A 25,639-nucleotide genomic window follows, 5' to 3' on the forward strand; every position below is an offset into this window, starting at 1 on the left:
AGTATAACATTTTAAACTTGAATTTGTTTAGTGAGGATACATATTCACTAATGTGCTCAGTTGCTCAGTCATAAATACATATGCACAAATCAACCTACTTTTTTAGCTTTCCAAGTGATCTCCACATCCTGATCTGATCTCCATGTCCTGTTAACTCTGCCCACAGGAAAAGAGCAGAGCAATGGGAGTACCCCAGCATTTGGAAAATAAAATCCTCCTGTGAGAATCCAGAGGTATTGCCTTCTCCCTTATTCCATTTCTCAAAGAGAATAGCTCTGAAGCTCCTGGAAACTGGCTACAAATTAGGGATTACCATAGAGGGTTCATTAAGTAAATTATAGTATATATTCATTATTATGATGCAACCATTATGATGATACTAAATAACTGATAATGACATGGGAAAACATGATACAATGATCAATAAGAGAACAAAATGTATAGGTACATAACCATATTACATAATTTCACTGATTACACATAAATATACAATCATTTATGTGGAAACATGACTAAGGTGTAAGGTATAAAAATATTTTATTTTTTTTAAAAGTAAATGGGCTACAAATAAGTTCCATAGTATTCTTTAGATTTTTTTCTAGGTCTTTTCTATTATTAAATTTAATGCATCTTTATTATTTTTTAGAATAAAGTGTGGTTTCCCTGGTAGCTCAGCAGTAAAGAATCCACATGCAATAAAGGAGACCTGGGTTTGATCCCTGGGTAGGGAAGATCCCTTGGAGAAGGAAATGGCAATGCAACAGAGGGGGAAATTACTTTCATGTTAAAAATAATTTAAAGCATGTTAAGAAATATGGTTTGCCAATCATGGCTCTAGGATTTGAGCAGACTCGCTACGGGTAGGGACAGTTACCATTAGTAATAATCAAACTTGCTTCTAGGGTCATCAGGCAATGTTTTATTACCAATGCTACAAAGACCATTGAGAATGTTCAGGAACACCTGGCACCATGTTCTGTTCCATGAAGTCAATCCAGATCAGAACCCCAAGGGCAGAGCAGGCAAAGGAGCTGAAAAGATGACTTGATATCCAGCTTAAAAAATAATGGTACTTTTCACAGTAGTCTTCAGTATACAGAAGATTTTGAGGTTAAATGTCCTGTTATCCAGAGATGACACAGAAACCAGCAGGCAAAAGTTACTGGAGAGTTCAGATTTCAGATCAGCACAAAGAACAACTTACTATCTGAGCTCCTGAGGAGGGCAGCTTCCCAACCCTTCAGAGCTCAGTCTGACACTAGAGGATCATCTGTCCAGGAGGCTGATGAAGGAATGGTCATCTTCAGCAGCAAAAGCTGTGTTAAGTAACATGCAAGCTTCCTACTCATGTAGGGGACCCTAAGGTATCAAATATATGAAGCAGAGATTTTATTTGACCAGGCAAGCAGACAGACATGACTATTCCCATCATAAAGATGAGGAAGTTGAGACTCAGAAAGAACTGAATGCCCAAGTCATACAGCTAGAGAGTAGTAGAACCACTAACTTTAAGCCAATGCTGTGAGCACCAGTATATGTATTCAAATACCAGGGTATATGTATAAAGCCAAGATACCAATAACTCTAAAAAGGATTCAGGAGATAGATCCTTGAGTGGTAAACAGGAAGGAGAAATGGCAACTTCTTCCTCAACCTTTGGCCTTCATGACAGTATTACAGCTTGCACCTTCTTGCTTCATCCAACACAATAGTTTTCTAGGAGAAAGAGAGAGTCGTAGCTGAAGTCGCAGTCAAATCCAAAGTTTTGTTCTCTGAAAGGCTCTCTGAACTGCCTAGACATGATCCACACAGCAGCCACACTTTTCATGACTGGGGCTGAGGCTGGGACAGTAGCTGCTGAGGCAGGAAGGGAAAGGCTGTGAACTTCACCAAATAAAGACATGCTTGGGTGCTGAGTGAGAATATGAGCCACAAGGAAGCAGGAGCCTTCTGCCTCTGGTTCCAAGAAAACTGCTGTGGTCTTGGCTATGGGGCTCCTAAAGAAATACATGCATTCCTGTCAGAGAAAACCCAGCAGCACAGAATAGGACTGGATAGGAGGGCTGGTCTTTCTCATCTGTGGTTTCTGGCCTTTGGCCCCTGATTATAGTTGCCGGTGTTGCTGCTCTGCCACAAAGAGACATCATCCCAAGGAAAAAAAAAAAAAAAAAACAACAGAGAGAGAGAGAAGGAGAGAGAATGCCAGTAAAATAAAACTGGGAGCATTAGACAGGTTTTTATTTCTTCTTTCCAGAAAACTGTCAAGGCATTAACATGGTACTCAGCATTCCGATTTCTATGACTGGCAATTTTACTCAAGTGAGTTCCAGGAAGGAGGGAAAATCATTCCAATGAATGTTTATTGAGTATATACCATGAAAGAAGCACTCTGCTAGAACATTTCCATGTGTTGAATCATGTTAGCCTTGTGAAGATCTCCTGAAGCGGCTAGTTTCACTGTGCTTACTTTACAGATATAGAAATATACAGAGAAATGGCACTAACCTGTTTGAGGAATTATTCTTATAGACCAGGTGCAGAAACTGAATACTTAAGGAAGGCTATGACACTTGTGCCCAGATTTCACAACAAATGCAGGACAAATCTGAACTAAAACTCCAATCTTCTGGATCAGGTTTGATGATCTTCTCCTAGCCTAAAAAAATATCCTGGACCAGTGCTCACAAAGCATAACCACGAGTATCTTATGAAACTTTCTGGCTCATAGAAATTTCCTGAATAAACTCTCTTAAATATCAACATGTATAAGTGAACCAAAATTTCCCTGGACATGTACAGTGAGTCAGACGCTCACTCCGTCAGATGCTTTCATAGCTGACTTGCAAAATGGTATTTTTATCTCCTTACTAATGGAATGTAAGTGCCATATTTGAGGTCTCACAGCCAGTTCGTAGCAAAGAAGGAATGTGAAGCAAGTCTTCTGACCCTCAGCCCAGGTCTCTCCACTTTACATCTCAGATTAACTTCCCAAATGGAAGAGAGTTCTTGAAACAACGCAACAGCTAAAACCATTTAAACTTGAATCTCAGCCACTTTGACCTTAATAGTATGCTTTTAAAATTTTCTCTAAATGTCTTAGCCTTTAATAATTAATTAAATTGAGCTCATAAACAGGGTAATCCTGACTTTAGTATAATGAGGTGCTTTATTCTCCCTCATATAATTTTACTGATAACTGTGATCATTTTCAACCAAAGTAATGCCCTTCTCAAGGAAGAGAGCTGACATCTCTGAAGTTTGGTCTACATGCTACCTTCTCACAGACAACAAGGAACCCAAAACCCAGAGATCAGGTAAAAGAGGTGAAGGCAAATCTTCCCAAAAACAAAAAACAGATTCATTTAATTTTTTTTTATTTTTATTTTTTTAATTCTTTTCTTTTTTTTTATTCTTTTTTTTTAACTTTACAATATTGTATTGGTTTTGCCATATATCAACATGAATGTGCCACAGGTATATACATGTTCCCCATCCTGAACCCTCCTCCCTCCTCCCTCCCCGTACCATCCCCCTGGGTCAATAAACAAAAGAGGACAGATTCATTTTAAATCAAAATTAGTCTTTGGGGATAGAGAAAGAGATATACCTATATCTTTACAGAGAATGAATATGTATCACTAAGCAGCCAATATGGTAGGAATGAATTCTGCTGGCCCTTATGAATTAGCAATTTTACAGAGATGCTTTCAGTGAAGCTCTGAAGTCAGCAACATGAGGATCTATAACACCAAGAGAGTGTGAAACAGCAGTGTTTTCAGAAGTGAACTTGAGCAGGAAGACAAGCACACATCCAGACAAGAGACCCTAGGGATACAGAAGTGCCAACTCTCGAAGCAACCTCATCATACATTCGGAAATGGACAATACCTCCTTAGATTCTGTTACAACAGATCAGTGAAATAAGGTCCCTACCATTACGTAAATAGCCCTAATACTTTTAGTTGACTATTGCAATTAAAAGAAATCCACCAAATTAAATCAAAAGTTGTGTTTTCTACAGAGTCAGTTAGGCTAGCTTCTTAAATAGGTTACTCCATTAACCAACTTCATAACTTCTAGAGGGAATGGAGCACTAGAATTTGTTACTCTGATGCACTGGTCAAATCCTGAACAACCACACATTCTCTATGCTCTTTATACACCATTTCTTACATTCTCAATCTCTCCATCAAGACCCCATTCCAAACTCAGGTTCTCTCCTGACATGCTTAAATGAAGGATAACTTTGAGGATGAAAGATGTGAGAGAAGAAAGTAACAATGAAGCAGCAGGCTTCATTCTTCACTTACTTATCAATTCATTATAAATTTATAAATATACCTCTCACTTCATAATATCCCTAGGAAACTTGTTGGTGGAGAGGACTAACTGATAGCTTATTGCAAGGGGGCAAATGGATTTGAACGGCTCCCCAATTTTATATTTTATATAAAAACCCTCTTTGCACTGGAATTAGCATGTGCATCTTACAGCCTTTATGAGAACTTAGTCATATTAGGATATTTCAAGAAAGGGTGGATAAGCAACAAAAATGATTCCATTAGCAGCAAATAGCCTGCTGAGTAATCTGTGCTTAGGTTGCACTAACTCAGTTCTCTTAACTCATTTAAGGTTTGCAGCAGCTTAGACTCATATACTTTCCCTGGCCTTCTGAATTAATAATAAACACCTTATTCAGGAGGCTTCCAAGATATGGTCACGTGACACAATGAATCAGGAGTGGCATCTCACCTCTCTGCTTACATGAGAAGATGATGAGCTTAGAGTAAACCTCAGTGGGGTCACCAACCTTGGGAACAGCTTTGCTTATGAAAGATCCTAAATTTTGTTCAGAATGGACTTGCAAGAAGCCACATGTGATTTGTATTTGTAGCCTGGATGGACTTTTTAGGGAAACACATAGTATTTATATTCAGCACATAGGACTCAATTAACCAAAAGAAGACTGAAGGCTTAATCAAGCAATAGGCGTTCCTTCATAGAAGAAGCTTCTGGATGGCTACTATTGATCTAAAATCCTACATTGAGGACAGAGGTTAGAGCAACGTGTAAGCAAGTATAACCAAGCTGAAGTCCTGTGTGCATGCATATACACACACACACACACACACACACACACACACACACACACACACACATTTATAATCAGTGGTATCAGGGCTTTATCTGCCTTGCAAAGTAAAAGCTAATGCAAAGTACACCAGAGTAGTTCAGTGTGTATACACACACACACACACACACACACACACACACTATACACTATATATATATAACACTACACACACACACTGTCAATAGCCACCCAACTGCCATAGCTGGAAACATGGCCATTGCCTTCTTTGGCTCTCTCTCTTCCCACCAGCCTCCCTAGATCCCCACCCCCAGTTACTGGTTGTATAGCCTAAAATTTGTATCAAATCTTTCTATACCCACCCATCTTTACAAGTAAATCTGCTAATTCTGATCACTATAACTTCTTGCCTAGATTTTCCTTCTAACTTTTCTCCTTGCCTCCATTGTAAGAGATTTATATGTCCAGTTTGCTTCACCACACATTTGCTGAATTCTGAGGATGTACAAGAACACAAAGAGTCAATCCTGCCATCTCATGGTGCTTAGAAAACAAAACCCATCCAGAGGAGGGGGAGGCAAGGACCCAGTACAGGGAACTGATTAAAGCCCTACAAAGAAGGGTGAATTGATAAGGAGAATCTAAATCATATTTCACAATGTCCTAATATTGGGCAGAGCTAGAGTCTGAGGACCAGCCTGGATGGCTGGCACAGTTCCTTAGCTAACAGAAGAACTAGCAGTTATTTTTCACATTGCTTGAGTGACAAGGTTGGAAGTTTAGTGGACACCAAACCATTACAATTTTCCACACTCTCCCAAAAGGGGGAGGAGTAGTACAAAGCTAAGTTGAACATCCGTGATGAGAAATGAATTTCTAGCTCTTTTCCAAAGCTGAAGACACTAGAAACACCAACACATCAATATAAAGTTATAGAGAATCACATCATGGTAGCAAGCGATAACCAAAAAAGACTGACTTTTGCCAAAGATGAAATCCAGATAAAACCTAGATCAATCTCTCATAAACTGAGGTAGTCAACTCCCAACCCTATGATTCTAAAAGACAAAAAGATAAATTCTCTTTTAGAAAACAGTATTGTTTGTATTCTCTGTGATTCTTTTCTATGCTAGCTGGCATACAATGGCACACAACAGAAGACTGATAAACATGTGAAGATGATGAAGCCATATATTAAAATAATATATTAATACAAGGAAAACAAACAAATGGATCTTAATAGAGTCCAGAAAGACACCTGACAAATTTACAGTCCACAAATTTGTAACAAAGATCACTATGAAAACCAGTGGAAAAAGAATAATCTTGCTAATGAATAATCCCGTGTCAACTGTATAGCCATTTTGGAAAAAAAAAATAAAGTCTAACATGAGTTAACTTTATTCTTTGACAGCAGGTCTGAGAAAGCTATTAAGATGAAAATCATGAGCTATGCATTAAACTAATTTAGGTACCGAATCCCTCACATTTACATGTATACACTAAGTTAACTGTGGATATGGTGATATCATTCCCTCTCTCACATATCACATTACTTAGGGAAACAATATTGCACTAACAGAAAATGACTACTGACTTGTCATAATCACCTCAACAACCACACTGATTCAGGCCACATGCCCAAGAAAATGACAGCATCACCCATTTCTATCTGGTACAGAAGAAGCAACACAACAAATATGAAGGGAAGCTGTCAAAACTTGCTAGTGGAACTCTACTCTGAAGAGATGAGACAGCAATGTTTCAGATTTAAGGCAAGTCTTAATCTTTTTGGGAGCTCAGATTCTTTGGTTTAGTCATCATGTCTCTGACACGTCTGAGACATGATGCATAAAAGGAAACCAAACATGATATTTAAAGACTATTAGTCAGAGTCCCAAATGGCACGGAGATGGAGAAGACTAGAAAGGAAGAATGACATCACATACTGTTACATGTACTAAGAAACATGAAGGTGGACCTAATTCTCGTAAGAAAAACAGGAAAATGAATATAGACTGCCTCTCCTCCTCCCAAACATCCTTGGCTTGGCAAATTCCTAATCCTACATAAATAAAGGCCAGCTCCTCAATTCCTTGTAAAATCACTTCTTCCCTCTGCCAGGAGGATGAGCTGACTCTCCACCCATTTGTATCCCCATAGAACTTTTAAAAATTCTTATTATATTTATTATGTATTTAAAACTCTAAATAGTGATTTTTCTGTTTGTGCAAATATCTAATCCCACTAGTATGTGCAACCTCAAGGGAAAAGGCTACATCTTAGCATGTAGCACAATCACTTAAGATGTTCTAATAGCTTTACTACAAAAGCAATACTTACACATGGCAAAAATTCAAAATAGTACAGATAAAAATAAAAGGAATGGTTAAAAATTTCCTCCCATGATCTAGACCAGTGGGCAGCAAACTTTTCTTGTAAGGGTCCAGACAGAAAATACTTTAGGTGCTGCAAGATGGTCTCTGTTACAACTACTTAACTCTGCTGTTGTATCACAGATCACAAAAACAGATGATATGTAAAAATGAATGAATGGGGCTTTATTCCAATAAAACTTATATGAAAGTAGAAGTTTATTATATGAAAGTAAGATTTACTATAAAGCAGTAAGACTCAAGATGGTGTGCTGCTCCCTAAGAAAAACAATATAAATAATTTTGAAAACACAGGAAATTCATAAATATACCTACATATATATGGTCAGAGCTTCCCAGATGGTGCCAGTGGTAAGGAACCTTCCTGCCAATGCAGGAGACATTAGAGACTCAGGTTTGATCCCCGGGTCTGGAAGATATGGGCATGGCAACTCAGTCCAGTATTCTAGCCTGGAGAATCCCCACGGACAGAGGAGCCTGATGGGCTACAGTCTATATGGTCACAAAGAGTCGGACACAACTGAAGTGACATAGCACACATGCATGCATGCACATATGGTCAACTGTTTACCAAGAATGTTACAAAGATAAATTCAAAGGTAAGGATGGTCACTTAAATGTGAGGGCCTAAGGATCATACCTGAATGTAGTTTTTTTGTCAGTGAGCAAGCCCACGGCTGTCCAGTTCAAAACCCCTCCATCCACTGGGCAAAATTCAGGACAGGTCAAGGTGGAGATTAGAGACAGTGTTTCCAAGCCAGGGTGACAAATGCCCTTTTCATAATTCTAACTGAAAGTGGTGGAAAGTAAAGAACTAAACCCACAGAAAGATGTTTTATCTAAACAGGCAAGCCCTGGATTAGATGGACCATGAGTTTGGGTTTCCACATCCTCTGTCATCTGAGTTAGGGAAGGTGACCAGAACCCTCAAACCTTTGACCCTGGGCAAAGTATGATCCACCAATTACCTGATAACTTAACTTGGAAGCATTATCTTAAGGTGAGTATCCATGGTGTCTGGGCTACTTCTTTAGGGTCAGCAGCCAGCAAGGTGAAAGCAAATGGCAGCTTCTGTATATCTTCCCAGATAACAAGCTAGAGACAAAACACATTGGTGATATTACATGAATTATTCACAGGGATAAATGGAGGTCATGAAAGGAATAAGACAGGCCAGCAATCTGAGAACATGGCAACTTGGAAAGGAGCACACTTAAGATTTTTCCTCTCATGCCAAGGGGTCTCCTCCCTATCATCACTCTAAACTGACTTTTAAATTCTCTAATCAACCCCCAAATAAACCCATCTATGGGGTGGTATGATCCAGCAGAAAGAGCTTTAGAGTCAAAGTCAGAACAAAACTTAAATCCCTGATTTGTCACTCTATAAGTAACTTATGACAGGTTTCTTAACTCCTCTGAGCCTCAGTTTTCACAGGGTTAGAACAAAGACAATACCAACTTCACAGGATTGTTGTGAGGTTTCAATTAAATAACACAGTGATATTCTGCAATGTTATTACAGAGAATTGCTCAAAAGGTGTGGTGATTTATATCATTGTTGCTAACACTCAGCTTCTGTTATCATGTAGATAGCATGCTAAGTCGCTTCAGTCATGTCCGACTCTATGCGACCCCATGGACGGCAGGCCACCAGGCTCCCCTGTCCCTGGGATTCTCCAGGCAAGAACACTGGAGTGGGTTGCCATTTCCTTCTCCAATGCATGAAAGTGAAAGTGAAGTCGCTCAGTCATGTCTGACTCTTAGCGACCCCATGGACTGCAGCCTACCAGGCTCCTCTGTCCATGGGATTTTCCAGGCAAGAGTACTGGAGTGGGGTGCCATTGCCTTCTCTGATAGCACAGTGTTCTGCAAACCCTCTCTGCCTTGTTCCCAAACCCCAGCCTTGATTAGTCACCAGGGCAAAAAAAGGGATTGATGACTCATTTACAATGGTGGGCACTTAACACTTCTATCAACAGGCAATGGCACCTCACTTGCAGTAAATCTTGTCAATGATGGGCGTGGACACTTTTTAAAGGCTTTTCACTTTCATTCACTGGAGAAGGCAATGGCAACCCACTCCAGTGTTCTTGCCTGGAGAATCCCAGGGACGAGGGAGCCTGGTGGGCTGCCGTCTATGGGGTCACACAGAGTCGGACACAACTGAAGTGACTTAGCAGCAGCAATGACCCACAAATCAACCTGGACCAGGAAAACTGATCTAAAGCCCAACATATGTAATTTGTATAGGTTCTTCTCAAACCCAGGAGCTCGGTGCCCAATCTCCATGCTTCTCTGCAAACACTGAGGTCCCTGACAGCACAGGCTGCGGCCAAAACAAAAATTCTGTCTCCAACCTGTGGCAAGGAAAAAAAAAAAAAGCCTGAGCAAGTCGAGGGATCAGTGGAATGCTGTGTCCCAAGTTTTAGCCCCTCTTCCTCCAATAACTGAAGTGTAAATCACAGGGCAAAATTCCTGTTTCATCTCCCACAAAATGTAAATATAAAGATATCTGTCCTTCTAATCTCTTAGGACTATGATGAAAATAAAACTGAAGTGATGGGACAAAATTCTTCAAAAGTGAGTCATTTTGAACAGTGCAAAGGTACATTACTGATCTAAGGTAGTACTATAAAAACATTCAGCAGATTGCAGCAGAAAGAGAGACACGAGACCATTTATGCACATGTAAAAGTTCACACCAGAGCATTCAGGTCCTTTTATTCCTACCTACATTTTAGAATAAGCTCTCTTCTTTCAGTATACACCTTACATGGTAGGATTTCACCTTTGTTTCTTGCCAGGCTTTTAACTATTGCCTCTATCTAACCTGCAGACTCAAGCCTGCCCTCTACAGTAACCATTACATTGTGAGGAGTCTGGGTCCTCCTCACACTGACCACACTTCGTTCAGGCCATCATCTTTGGCTACTGCATGGACACTATCTGACAAATTTCCCCGATGGAGACAAAGATGCAGTCTGCATACTTTCTAGAGGTGTAGGAAAATAATTAAGATTCACATAAAGGTAGGTCACATCTGTATATAAATGTAAAGACATAAAGTGGCAGTTTGGGCAGCTTGGCTGAGGATGTTCCTGATACAGTTTACTAACTAAATGATAGTCTTTTATTTTTTGAAAAATGTCATAATAAGAAAAAGCAACAACATCCAAGGTGAGATTTAGATGTGCAAATAAGGGCAATCAAATTTCTAAGGGATGGCATATTTTTCTTTTCCTTGGCATAGATTTTCAGTTTCTCATTTGGTATGCCTTATATCTATAACTAGGGCCTCTCTCATAGCTCAGTTCATAAAGAATCTGCCTGCAATGCAGGAGACCCCGGGTTGATTCCTAGGTCGGGAAGACCTGCTGAAGAAGGGATAGGCTACCTACTCCAGTATTCTTGGGCTTCCCTTGTGGCTCAGCTGGTAAAGAATCTGCCTGCAATGTGGGAGACCTGAGTTCGATCCTTGGGTTGGGAGGATCCCCTGGAGAAGGGAAAGGCTACCCATTCCAGTATTCTGGCCTGGAGAATTCCATGGGCTGTATCCATGGGGTTGCAAAGAGTCAGACACAACTGAACGACTTTCACTTCACTTATCATATCTATAAATATTCAAAAGTGATGTTACAGATTAAATTATAATCTCTGTCTTCTCCACATTAGCTCTTGCAGTTCTTTTGCCTACCATGTATGGATTGTCATCTCAAAACTCCCCTTTTAAAGTTCTCAGTACTATTCATGGCCCAATGCAAGCATCACCCTTGCCCCAAGCCCTCATATCCATCCCAGCCAGAGGGTTCCATCTCACCTTTACTTCTCGAGCAGTTCTGTCATCAGATGACATGCATCTTCTATTGCCTTACACAAATGTTCATAACTTTTGGTACCAGTTCACATACACCTCCTAGTCACTGTCTGGAACATACTAGGTGCTCAGCAAATATCTGTAGAATTAAAAGAAAGCTTGTTAACTTGTCCCTAGCACACAGAATTTACTCCTTGAATGTTAGCAATTATTAACACCATAGATAAAGAAGACATGCCATATATTTTGTGCCCAGTTCTATTCTACTCATAACTCTAAAAATGTGAATCATTCTCAGAGTCAATATTTAGTTTAATTAAATGACAAAATTTAATCTAGATTGTACTAGAAAATTTCAAAAAGGCATTTTAATTTATACTCTTAAATTATGCATTTTGTAGCTAGAGATTTCATATTTACCAACACAAAGATAATGTAAAACAAACTACTACACCTTTATATCTTTCTGCAAATACCAGTACCTGATTTAAACAGTGGCATTCAAATCTGTTAAATTTTTATAAACACATATGTATAAAAATAGCACAGACACACCTAATCACATGAAATACAAGATTTGTTCACTCTCAAGTCAAGGGCATACATCAATATGCCATCTTTATTTCCGTAGAACTTGACTCACAAGTACAAAATGTTCAACACTCTCAAGTTGAAGACACTAAAACATTGTGTCAGATCTGAGTGAAATGTAAGAGAAACAATCAACACTGTGTCCTCAAAAAGCATAAAGCAGACAATTTCCTTACTTTAAAGAGAGCTAATAAGAAGATCTGAGATTAAAACCAAAGTCCATCTACCTCCACATATGCTTTGTTTTATTCAGTAGCATCTTGCCTTCCAGGCCAAATTACACTTGCATTCTTCATCAGGACCTGATAGGAAAAGTAAAAATATAAGTTTGCTAAAGATAGTCACCTCTATTAAAATTAAAAAGGTCAGGCGAAAAGATCTTACAGAAATGATCACCAAACCCAGTTTTCAAAGTCAATGTAAAATAAAACTAGATCCTGTTAACTCAAAAATGTATTAAACAAGACCAGATACCAAAATTTGCCAATGACCTCATGCTCAATAAATCATCCAAGTGTTCATTTTAAGATCTTCTAAAGATGAAAATGAAATCTGGGAAACACTGCAGTCTCTATTGGAGCTAAAGAATGAAATGTGCCAGCACATGTTAACAACATTCCTTTTTCTCAAAGATAAAGAGCTCTCATAATCAGGATTTACCACTTCTCAACCTTGTCTGAAATCAACTCAAGATGAATAATTTTATAATCTTAAAAGATTCTAATTTCCAAGTTTTACTGTAGGTTAAATTTTGTAAGACAGGAATAGATTCTGGAATCAGATTCAAATAGGTATGCTCTGTTCCATACCCCCATAACACCTTACCCAAGTCACTTATTCTTTCTGAACCTGTTTGCTGAATTGTGCAATGGGACTGAGAATTTGACTCTCACAAAACTAGTAAGAAAATTAATGATGACAATAAGGCATTTTACCAAAGAAAAAACTCCAAAGAAAAAATGACCCAGCTTAATTACCAAGGTTGTGTGGATACATCTCAGGTTTAAAAATATCTGAAGAAGAAGATATGAATGTCAAACAACCAGACAGTCATGCAGCATTTGATACATGCAGCATTGCTGCTGCTGCTGCTAAGTTGCTTCAGTCGTGTCTGACTCTGTGCGACCCCATAGACAGCAGCCCAACCAGGCTTCCCTGTCCCTGGGATTCTCAAGGCAAGAACACTGGAGTGGGTTGCCATTTCCTTCTCCAATGTGTGAAAGCAAAGAGTGAAAGTGAAGTCGCTCAGTGGTGTCCGACTCTTAGTGACCCCATGGACTGTAGCCCACCAGGCTCCTCCATCCATGGGATTTTCCAGGCAAGAGTACTGGAGTGGGGTGCCATTGCCTTCTCCGCATGCAGCATTAACACTATCGTAATAATGTAAGTTTAATAGCATACTCCAGATGACTGTTTTTGAGAGACACTGATATTAAGAAAGAGACAGGAGGGTGAGAAACCAAAGTATTTGAATCATATTCAGCATAACATGTGAGAAAGAAATATTAATGCTACTACTACCTAATAAGAATTTCACAAGGATTAATGAGCTAATGCTGGTTAGCTTTTTGGAAGAAAAAACTACACACACACACACCCCCCACAAGGCAGCATATATCATCATAAAAATTAGATCATGTACAAAATAAGTTGCACAGAACCAACATGTTCTTGCCCCTGATAAACTATTTGCACTTAGCATTCTTGAAGCCACAGGATTCCTTCATTTGGTTCAAATCATGCAAAGACTTCCTTCCATCAAGAAAGGCTGTCCTGTATGACAAGGACGTTAATATCAGTGCCTGAATTTAAAAAATGACTCTCAAACTTGGGGAATTACTCTGAACACACATAAATTACACTCAAATAACAGGGAAAAGTCTCATTGAGTACACAGCAAAAACTACATCTACCAAAGGCTGCCCCAAAACATCAGCAAAAAGTACAGGAAGCAGACAGGAAGAATAAGGAGGTCACTCTGAATCCTAGCCAAGTTATAATGGGCATCCTATAAGTACCATAAATTAATATCTGTAATACAGGTGTTATTTTAACCATTTGTCTATCTTAGCCTTGGCATTTAGTTAAAGATCAGTCAGGTCCAAAAGATGTGTGGTGCCTGCATCCCACCTCTTTTCTTTCTGGGGGAGGCAGTATTAGTGACAAATTTTGAATTTGACTTTCTCTTCCTATTTAGGGTTGATGAACTGTTTCTTTAACTGTTTCTTTTAAGAGTGTGTTAGGAATGGCAGTGACACACATGTATATATGACTGTACAGTAACGATGCCCTTTTCACCTGTCTCAAGATACATGATTCTGTCAACTAATCCTGATTGGCATTGACCTCACTTTACAGATGAAGAAATTCAAACTCAAGAAATTATTATTCAGAGTTGCCAAACGTGTGTGATAAACAGAACCAGAACTTAAATCTCCATTCTTGCTTTTCACGTCAAGTCACCTCCATCCAAGAAGTTTCCTTTGATTTCCCATATTCCAATTTATAAAAATAATAACATTAAATGTTACTGTCTCCATCATGCTCAGATAAATTTGGCTAGATGAAATTGATTAGCTCTGTTATTGAGGACATATACACACATACTAAAAAAGGTATGTGTGTGGGGGTAGGGGATGTGTGTAAGGAGTTGGCGTTAAGAAAATAAAGACTTTAGATGAGAGAAAACTCTAATTAGAAAATTATGGGTGCTCCAACATTAATAATCACCATCCCTATTACTTACTACAAAAAGTAGCCTTAGGGGACTACTATATGTCACCCATCCATGATTTCACCCACAATGTCATTATATGGCTAGTAAGCATAAACATATAGGCATGAATGCAACAGACACACACACACAACCTGACAATATATTTCAGTCATTTCTTAAATGCACAAGCATCTGGTTTCCCAGAGATGTGTTTTTTACACTCTTATTCTGAATCAACTAACTGAAGAAGTTTTAAAAATTCAAATTTAAATGGGATGAATAATTTTAATGATAATGATGTTAAAGCTGTGATTATTAAAGAAGGGGTTGAAGGCAAAGGTCTCCAGGTGACTGATGAAGAGAATCTCTATTGCAATTATTTTGGCAAACTTGTACATGAGCAACCTACAAACCAGAAACTGTGTCCTTAATGCCAGACATTAGGGCAGGTAAATGCGCTTGGGACAGTGCTGTGAATACTGAGTGCTGATATCATGATTTGCATCAATACTATCTGTACCTATGTACCAACAGAATTCCTAATGAGCAGGTATTTATTTTAAACTGTTTGAACTTTTATTTCAAAGGTAACAATGAGTATAAGTCTATGGCATGTCTCTGGAGAGGTTTCTGGAAATTCTATCACATATGGAGACATGGTAGAAGTAGATGGGCTGGATAATCTGTGTATATTTCAGAGCAAACTCTCAATCTCCTGCTTAAATCCCCTCTTACCTATATATGCATTTACTTTTTACCTATTCTTGGTTGTAATTTTTCAAATTTCTTTCTGGTGGCCTAGCGAACTTTCACACACTTTTAAAATTCTCTCTAATCATTACCAGAAAAGCTGTTGTTTTACTATTTCTGCCAACAAGAATTTCCCGGTTCACTGTTAAATTGAAGAGATTAAAGACAGATTGAAGAGCTGCAGATTTATTACCCCAGCTCTAAAACCTCTCCTGGCATGGCCCCAAATCACTAACTTTCACTCTTACTGACCTCTTTGTGTCCAGCAGAGCCCGCCACACACCCTCTGCCCCTAAGTGCCAGTCTCCTACAATCTATCAATCTATTTCACCTCATAAGAAAAGGTCAATATTTCCCTGTGTGTGCTCTTCACGATTGCAGGTCAGGCAAATGAGGGAGATCAAGGGTTGTTATCACAGAGGGTATTGATGTTTCCAGGACTAGATCACACTGGACAACAAACAATAATTCACAAATTGCAAGGCTCCAGCTCTACACATGCATACACATTCACACACACACACACACACACACACACAGGGCCTTTAGAACGTTAATACAAGCTCTGTGTAACTTGCATCCCCTGTCATAAGAATGGCACTAAAGGGCAATGACTGCCCATCCCAGTTCTCATCCACTTTAAACTTACTAGAGACATCAGTAAGCTTGAAGGAAGTAAAGGGGAAATCACTTCAGGGAAACATCAGACTGCCCTAAAAGTTAACCCTACGACCCCCGCATACTAAATACTTAATAATAACTCACTCTTTGCCTGGTCTTCAACTCCACTGACCACTGTGACAGTAAGTAGGATTCACATGCTAACTTGGCATTTCCCCTCAGGGCCGGTGCCTGGAGAAAGCGATGGAAGCCCCTGAGGGAGGGATGTGCCTCCTGGGGAAGGGAGGCAGAGGCTCTATGTTGCACACTTCCCAGATCAGAAGGCTCCTACGGGCTTCTCCGCCTGTCCCTGCATCCGGCTTTAACGCCCACCTCCCCGCACCCTTCACTCTGTGATCCGCCCCCCACCACTTTACTCACCCGGGGGGCGGACTGGACAGCGGAGCTGCCTCTGTGCGGCGGGGTCCCTGGCGCCGCCACCGCGCTGTCAGCCTCGCTCCTCCACCCGGGCAGCCTGTGGCTCCTTCTCACGCTCGCTCTAGAGTCTCCGCTCCCGCCGCCCAAAGTCCTCGGGTCTTCTACCCCTGCTCCATCTGTTCCTGCTCCCCCTGCACCGCTCTGGGACGGGGAGGCGGGGCCAGGAGCCCGTACTCGCAGCGACTGGTGAGAGGATCCCGGGGAAGGAACTCTGGTACCACAGGACCCAGCAGAGCCGCGCCTCAGGCGCCCCGGGCGCCGATGACCGAGAGCCCCGCACCGGCTAGGAGCGCGCTTAACTGGGCTGAGGAGCCGCCTCCTCGCCAACTTTTAGCGTCGCGGGAACGGAGAGGAGCGGAGCGGGGGATCCCGGAGGCGAGGCGGCGGCGCGGGGCTCTCCGTTGGCCGGTTGCAGGAGCTAGGGGCTCAGGACTTCAACTCCAGACAAGTTGGGCCGCTGTGGGGGCGGGTCGAGGCGTCGCGGGTAGGTGGAGGCCGGCGAGGAACGAAGCGCCGCCACGAGGGCTAGAGTCTCGCGATACCACCAGGCCGCGGCCGCCCGCGGGGCCCTCGCGTGAGGCCAGGAAGGGCGGGGCCCGCGCAACCAAAGTGCATCCGCTGCGAGTGCTGCCACCCTCCACCGCTTCCCGCGCCCCCAGCTCGCTGTTTCTCACTTTATTTTCCTCTGTTCTTTTTGCAAGAATCCAGACGTCCTCTACCGCCAGGATGCTCAGCATTGTCTTTGGGAAGAGAGGGATTGAGGGGTTCCTATTTTTGCCCCTTTGACTCTGTAAAGGGGCATTTGATCTAAACCGCAGCACAGGCAATGTGTCTTGGTCTGGGAGAGATGCGAGAAGGGTACTACAGGACATGGGGTGGGTTGTATGTGTGCGACAGATCAATAGATTAAGTCGCTCAGTCCTGTCCGACTCTGCAACTCCATGAATCGCAGCACGCCAGGCCTCCCTGTCCATCACCAACTCCTGGAGTTCACCCAAACTCATGTCCATCCAGTTGGTGATGCCATCCAGCCATCTCATACACTGTCGTCCCATTCTCCTCCTGCCCCCAATCCCTCCCAGCATCAGGGTCTTTTCTAATGAGTCAACCCTTCATATGAGGTGGCCAAAGTACTGGCGTTTCGGCTTCAGCATCAGTCCTTCCAATGAATACCCAGGACTGATCTCCTTTAGGATGGATTGGTTGGATATCTTTGCAGTCCAAGGGGCTCTCAAGAGTCTTCATCAACACCACAATTCAAAAGCATCAATTCTTCGGTGCTCAGCTTTCTTCACGGTCCAACTCAAACATCCATACATGACCACTGGAAAAACCATAGCCTTGACTAGATGGACCTTTATTGGCAAAGTAATGTCTCTGCTCCTCAATATGCTATCTAGGTTGGTCATAACTTTCCTTGTTGGTCATAACTTTCCTTCCAAGGAGTAAACGTCTTTTAATTTCATGGCTGCAATCACCATCTGCAGTGATTTTGGAGCCCAAAAAAATAAAGTCAGCTGCTGTTTCCACTGTTTCCCCATCTATTTGCCATGAAGCGATGGGACTAGATGCCATGATCTTAGTTTTCTGAATGTTGAGCTTTAAGCCAACTTTTTCACTCTCCTCCTTCACTTTCATCAAGAGGCTTTTCAGTTCCTCTTCACTTTCTGCTATAAGGGTGGTGTCATCTGCATATCTGAAGTTATTGATATTTCTCCCTGCAATCTTGATTCCAGCTTGTGCTTCTTCCAGCCCAGTGTTTCTCATGATGTACTCTGCTATGATCTGTCTTAGATATGCCTATTAGTGCTTGCAAGCTAAGTTGCCTTAGTCGCATCCAACTCTGCGACCCTATGGACCATTGCCTGCCAGGGTCATCTGTCCATCGGATTCTCTAGGCATGAATAGTGGAGTGGGTTGCCACGCCCTACTGCAGGGGATCTTGCCAACCCAAGGGTTAAACTCCTACCTCTTACCTGCCCTGCATTGGCAGGTATATTCTTTACCACTAGCACCACCTGGGAAGCCCTAGATATATACTCTGCTCCAGGGAACTTCCCGACCCAGGAATGGAACCAGAGTCCCCTGCATTGCAGGAGGATTCTTTACCAGATAAGCTACCAGGGAAGCCTCAGATATACCTATAAATACAGATATGTTAGTTCTTCCTGCATATCGATCTACCTATCTATTTGTCCCTCTGTCTCTCCAATGATAGTGATACTATGTATATTTAGGGGTTTCTGCATAAGTTTCCATGCTTTGCTCCCTTTCCCTCACCTTCTATACCGCTCACTCTGTCTAAATCCAGTCTTTTTGCATAGTCCTATGTGAAAGAGTACTTTGCTACTAACCATATTTTATGTGTTTATATAGGCATACACTTCCATGTCCTCCAAAACGCTACAAAGCCCTGGCGGGGGTAGGGGGGGGGGCTCAAAAAGGAGCTCAAACTGTGGGCTTGGGGCCATTTTGATTTCTGCATACTATTATAGTCCTAGGGAGTTAGCACCAAACCCAAGACTCCATAGGAAACCAGTAATCTATTAGATATAGATTATATACATCTTTTAAATAACTGTTGCATAAATTCACCAATTTACTTGTATCTGCCATCACTCTTCTAGGAGGGAAACGCTTTCTCAAACCTTGGGATGAATTCTCCATACAGTTAGCAGTCTTTTATTTGTGCTCTGCCACTAACTTCTTTGAGATCTCAGGGAAGAGTCATGCTAGGTTACTTAAACTTGAAAATGAATGGGTAGCAAATGAGGAACACTCTACAAAATAAGAAACCGGTACAGTTAAAAAAATACTATCACAAAAGGCAAAGAAACTGAAGAACTGCCCCCAATTTAAGAAGATGTAAGAGACAAGGAGACAAAACGTGTGATCTTGGATTGAATACTAGAACAGGAAAAGAACATCAGTAGATCAATTGGCAAAATTTAAATAAGGTCTATACTCTTGCACAGTATCATATCATACTTCATTTCCCAGTTTTGAAATTGCACAGTGGTAATAATCACTGGAGATGGTAATTGCAGCCATGAAATTAAGAGATGCTTACTCCTTGGAAGGAAAGTTATGACCAACCTAGATAGCATATTTAAAAGCAGAGATATTATTTTGCCAACAAAGGTCCATCTAGTCAAGGCTATGGTTTTTCCAGTGATCATGTATGGATGTGAGAGTTGGACTGTGAAGAAAGCTGAGTGCTGAAGAACTGATGCTTTTGAACTGTGATGTTGGAGAAGACTCTTGAGAGTCCCTTGGACTGCAAGGAGATCCAACCAGTCCATCCTAAAGGAGATCAGTCCTGGGTGTTCATTGGGAGGACTGATGCTGAAGCTGAAACTCCAATACTTTGGCCACCTAATGGGAAGAGTTGACTCAGTGGAAAAGACCCTGATGCTGGGAGGGATTGGGGGCAGGAAGAGAAAGGGACGACAGAGGATGAGATGGCTGGATGGCATCACCAACTCTATGGACATGAGTTTGAGTGAACTCCCGGAGCTGATGATGGACAGGGAACCCTGACATGCTGTGATTCATGGGGTTGCAAAGAGTCAGACACGAATTAGTGACTGAACTGAACTGAATATAATATTTGTGGAAGCTAGACAAAAGGTATATATGAATTTCATTTATGCATCATTTTGTAGTCTGGTGCAATTTTGAAATAAAAAATGGTATGATAAAAATATAATAAAAGGTTTAGATTAAATGACCTTTACAACATTTTTGTGCCTAGAATTCTCTGATTGTGGGACTATAATATCTACCAAGACAGTTCTCCTGCTGCTGCTGTTATGAAGTTCAGTGGAGATTTGGGGGAGGAAAAACAACTTTGAAAATCGCAAAATATTTCTTAAAATCCAAATCTTTGCAAGAAGACAGTTTATTTCTAGAAGAGTGAAATGTCTTCAGATTCCTTTGTAGTTTTCATAAAACTAGTTAACACTCTTGATTGCACATGTAGGTGCTCAATATTCAATAAAGGAGTTCCAGAAAGATAATAGCTATAATAACAAAGTTTAAAAGTTCCTCTTCTAAATAAATATTTTGTTTCTTCCATGGTAACTTCATTGAAAAATACAATGTCTGGATCTGTGATGGTGCCACTCTGAAGATAACAAAGTAACTCATATTCATTAATAACTAAACATTTTCTAACATGTTCTCTTACACAAATTCTTTTGTAAGATGTGTTTTTAGAATAATCTTCTGAGTTATTCTGTACAACAATCTAAAATAAGAGCAAAATCAAGCAAAGCAATTTTCTCACCCATTAAACTTCAATGTTTCCATGAATAAGATAGTGGTCTAAATAGTAGTTGAGTTCACTCATTGAAGAAGCTTGAAATATTCTTGCAAAAATATCTTTATTACCCATAAGTAAGGGCTTATCCATGGAAAACCAAGTACACAGCTAATACAGCAACATGCCCACCAGTTGTGATCTACACATGAGAGAAAGGAAACTGTGGTCCCAAACCACTAATGCTATTTGTTAAAGCCCATAGGAGCTGTTTCTTTCTCCTCTCACAATGATTTTAGAATTTGCAGAAGTATTTGTTTAATGTCTTTTCTAAAAACCTTCCTAAACCTTTCTTCCCGTGCAGAATGGAAAACACAATTACAAAAAACTAACCAAACTGATCACTTGGATCACAGCCTTGTCTAACTCAATCAAAGTATGAGCCATGCCATGTAGAGCTACCCAAGACAGATGGGTCATAGGGGAGAGTTCTGACAAAACGTGGTCCACTTGAGAAGGCAATGGCAAAACAATTCAGTATTCTTGCCTTGAGAACCCCATGAATAGTATGAAAAGGTGAAAAGATATGACACTGAAAGATCAACTACACAGATCGGTAGGTGCCCAATATGCTACTGGAGAAGAGTAGAGAAATAGCTCCAGAAACAATGAAGAGGCGGAGCCAAAACAAAAGCAACACCCATATGTGGATGTGACTGGTGATGGAAGTAAAGTCCAATGCTATAGAGAACAATATTGCATAGGAATCTGGAATGTTAGATCCATAAATCAAAGTAAATTGGAAGTGATCAAACAGGAGGTGGCAAGAGTGAACATCAACCTTTTTAGGAATCAGTGAACTAAAATAGACTGGAATGGGCGAATTTAATTAGGATGACCATTATATCTACTACTGTGAAAAAGAATCCCTTAGAAGAAATCCCTCATAGTCAACAAAAGAGTCGAAAATGCAGTACTTGGGTGCAACCTCACAAACAAAAGAATGATCTCTGTTCATTTCCAAGTCAAACCATTCAATATTACAGTAATCCAAGTCTACACCCAACCACTAATGCTGAAGATGCTGATGTTGAATGATTTTATGAAGACCTACAAGACCTTCCAGAACTAACACCAAAAAGAGATGTCTTTTTCAGCATAGGGCACTGAAATGCAAGAGTAGAAAGTCAAGAGATATCTGGAGTAATAGGCAAGTTTGGCTTTAGAGTACAAAATGAAGCAGGGCAAGGGCTAACAGTGTTTTGCCAAGAGAACACACTGGTCATAGCAAATACCCTATTCCCACAATACAAGAGATGACACCACACATGCACATCACCAGATGGTCAATAAGGAAGTCAGATTGATTATATTCTTTGCAGCTGAAGATGGAGAAGCTCTATGAAGTGAGCAAAAACAAGACTGGGAGCTAACTGTGGCTCAGATCATTAATTGCTTATTGCAAAATTCAGACTTAAATTGAAGAAAGTAGGGAAAACAACTAGGCCATTCAGGTATGATGTAAATCAAATCCCTTTCGATTGTACAGTGGAAGTGACAAATAGATTCAAAGGATTAGATCTGATAGAGTGCCTGAAGAACTATGGACAGAGGTTCATAACATTGTACAGGAGCTGGTTATCATAACTATCTCCAAGAAGAAGAAATGCAAAAAGGCAAAATGGTTGTCTGAGGAGACCTTACAAATACCTGAGAAAAAAAGAAAAGCAAAAGGCAAAGGAGAAAAGGAAAGATATACCCATTTAAATGCAGAGTTCCAAAGAATAACAAGGAGAGATAAACAAGGCTTCCTAAGTGATCAATGCAAAGAAATAGAGGGGGAAAAGGGAATGGGAAAGACTAGAGATATCTTCAAGAAAATTAGAGATACCAAGTGAACATGTCATGCAAAAAATGGATACAAAAAGGACAGAAATGGTATGTGTTGGGAAGCCCAGTATGAAATAGCCGGTTGGAGGAAGTCCTTGGGAAAATGGCGAAGGTCCAGAAATACCCCGGCTTGGTGTACACGGGCAGAAAAACATCTCCTGCCTTTGGTTATGCCCGGCTCCAAGATTTAATAATAAATATTAAGGATGTTGCTTGAGAAAATGGGTTATGGGATAAGCACATGGGTCACTTAGAGCGCGCTGTCCTTGAAATATTTTTACTGATTAGGTGTTAATCCCATACGCGCTCTGCTGGCTGTATACTCTAAGCTCTTTGTTCCTACTTCTATAAAAAGGCTTGACTGCAGAAATAAACTTGTCAGTCCTTGCAAGAGACTGTCCGAGTGTCCTTCTTTCAGGTTCGTCACTTCCAAGTCCCGGGGAGAAAATCCCCAACAGTGTGGATCTAACAGAAACAGAAGATATTAAGAAGAGGTGGCAAGAAAACGCAGAACACTACAAAAAGATCTTAATGATGCAGATAACCACAATGGAGTGATCACTCACCTAGAGCCAGAAATCCTAGAGAACAAAGTCAAGTGGGCCTTAGGAACCATCACTATGAACAAAGCTAGAGGAGGTGATGGAATTCCAGTTGACCTATTTCAAATCCTTAAAGATGATGCTGTGAAAGTGCTGCACTCAATATGCCAGCAAATTTGGAAAACTCAGCAGTGGCCACAGGACAGGAAAAGGTCAGTTTTCATTCCAATCCCAAAGAAAGGCAATGCCAAACAATGCTTAAACTACCACACAATTGCACTCATCTCACACACTAGCAAATAATGCTCAAAATTCGCTGAGCTAGGTTTTAGCAGTACATGAACCAAGAACTTCCACACAGGAACCAGAGATCAAATTGCCAGCATTCCTTGGATCATAGAAACAGCAAGAGGATTCCAGAAAATCATCTACTTCTGCTTCATTGACTATGCTAGAGCCACTGACTGTGTGGATCACAACAAACTATGGAGAATTCTTCAAGAGATGAGAATAACAGACCACTTTACCTGCCTCCTGAGAAATCTGTATATAGATCAAGAAGAAACAGTTAGAGCCAGACATGGAACAATGGACTGGTTCCAAATTGGGTACGTCAAGGCTGTATATTGTCACCCTGCTTATTTAACTTATATGCAGAGTACATCATAAGAAATAATTGGATTATATGCAAACTGGAATCAAGTTTGCCAGGAGAAATATCAATAGTCCCAGATATGCAGATGACACCACCCTTACGGCAGAAAGTGAAGAAGAACTAAAGAGCCTCTTGATGAAAGTGAAAGAGGAGAATGAAAAAAGGTGGTTTAACACTCGACATTCAAAAAACGAAGATCATGGCATCCAGTCCCATCACTTCATGACAAATAGATGGGCATACAATGGAAACACAGTGAGAAACTTTATTTTCTTGGGCTCCAAAATCACTACAGATGGTGACTGCAGCCATGAAATTAAAAGATGCTTGCTCCTTGGAAGAAAACCAGTGACAAACCCAGATAGCATATAAAAAACAGAGACATTACTTTACCTCCAAAGGTCTGTTTAGTCAAAGCTATGGTTTTTCCAGTACTCATGTATGGATGTGAGTGTTGGACCATAAGTAAAGCTGAATGCCAAAGAATTGATGCTTTTGAACTGTGGTTTTGGAGAAGATTCTTGAGAGTCCCTTGGACAGCAAGGAGAGCAAACCTGTCAGTTTAAAGGAAATCAGTCCTGAATATTCATTGGAAGGACTGATGCTGAAGCTGAAGCTCCAATACTTTGGCCATCTGTTGCGAAAACCTGACTCACTGGAAAAGCCCCTCATTCCAGGAGGAAAAGGGGATAACAGGGGATGAAATGGTTGGATTGCATCAGTGACCCAATAGAGATGAGTTTGAGCAAGCTCTGGGTGTTGGTGATGCACATGGAAGCCTGGCATACTGCAATCCATGGGGTCTTAAAGAGTCAGATATGACTGAGAGACTGAATTGAACTGAACTGAACTCTGTGAAAATTATTCCACAGTTGGAAAACCAGATTAAAAATCAAAATGTGAGTAGATTCCTATACAAATACAGAGAACTGGATAAAGCAAAGGAGAAAGAAAAGAGGGCCTAAATGACTTTGAAGGGGAAGGAATAAAGTAGATTTTGAAGTAGTAGTGTCCTTAATATTCTACCCCTAGATATTTGTCATCCTGCTAGCATTAAAGATTAGATATCCAGACTGAAATTGGTAAGAATACAGATGCTTTGGATTTTTTTTTTCTTCCATATAAGTGTTACTTTTTGCAAACTCTCAAATATACTTTCTTAGATGATTTAATTAAAGAGGGGGTCCAAGTGATTTATTTATGGGACTTCACCCATAATTTTTTTCAACACATGGAAAAATTAAACTACTTTTAAAGTAGTCTGGATTTACAAAATCAAAAATTATTGTGACGATAACTACAAGGAATGGGTCCTTAAGCTGGAAGTTTTCAGTGAAGTTGTTGATATGAGGTAATCTAGGTAATCCATCCTGCATCAACTGAACATTCAGCAACTCAAGGTGTAATTTCACTCTTAGAAAAGCCAACCACTGTCCCCAACCTCCAGTACCAGACCAGTGGTTAAGATATCTGGTTCACAGGGAGAGGCAGGTACAGAGAACAGAGATCTCGAATTCTATCTTCAACCCTGAAGGAATTGATTTCAATTGCAATGAAGTACTGACAAATTCATGCCTAACTGCTGCTACTGCTGCTAAGTCGCTTCAGTTGTGTCCGACTCTGTGCGACCCCATAGATGGCAGCCCACCAGGCTCCCCCATCCCTGGGATTCTCCAGGCAAGAAAACTGGAGTGGGTTGCCATTTCCTTCTCCAATGCAGTTCATGCCTAAAGACACCTGGAAAACAGAGCAAATTATGATGGAAGGCAATTTGAAAAAGATCAATGGATTCATTGATGATAAAAGCTGCTTGGGAGTTTGTGGTTGTCCTC

General features: G+C 40.6%; 1 long non-coding RNA gene across 3 annotated transcripts; it reads right to left on the minus strand.

Annotated features, from left to right (window-relative positions):
* Positions 1-497: 497 nt before the first annotated feature.
* On the minus strand, positions 498-16,952 carry LOC129636827 (uncharacterized). Of its 3 annotated transcripts, XR_008707142.1 has the most exons (6): positions 16,403-16,952; positions 12,123-12,197; positions 11,308-11,443; positions 9,754-9,847; positions 8,457-8,583; positions 498-1,716 (listed from the first exon to the last, which is right to left on the minus strand). It is a non-coding gene; the product is annotated as an uncharacterized LOC129636827 (long non-coding RNA). The 3 variants fall into 3 exon arrangements; XR_008707141.1 differs by lacking the exon at positions 9,754-9,847 and having other exon boundaries at positions 500-1,716; XR_008707143.1 differs by lacking the exons at positions 498-1,716; positions 9,754-9,847 and adding an exon at positions 6,363-7,897.
* Between the last annotated feature and the right edge of the window lie 8,687 nt (positions 16,953-25,639).

This window comes from Bubalus kerabau, chromosome 22 (genome assembly GCF_029407905.1).
Source record: "Bubalus kerabau isolate K-KA32 ecotype Philippines breed swamp buffalo chromosome 22, PCC_UOA_SB_1v2, whole genome shotgun sequence".
Taxonomy (NCBI): Eukaryota; Metazoa; Chordata; class Mammalia; order Artiodactyla; family Bovidae; genus Bubalus; species Bubalus kerabau.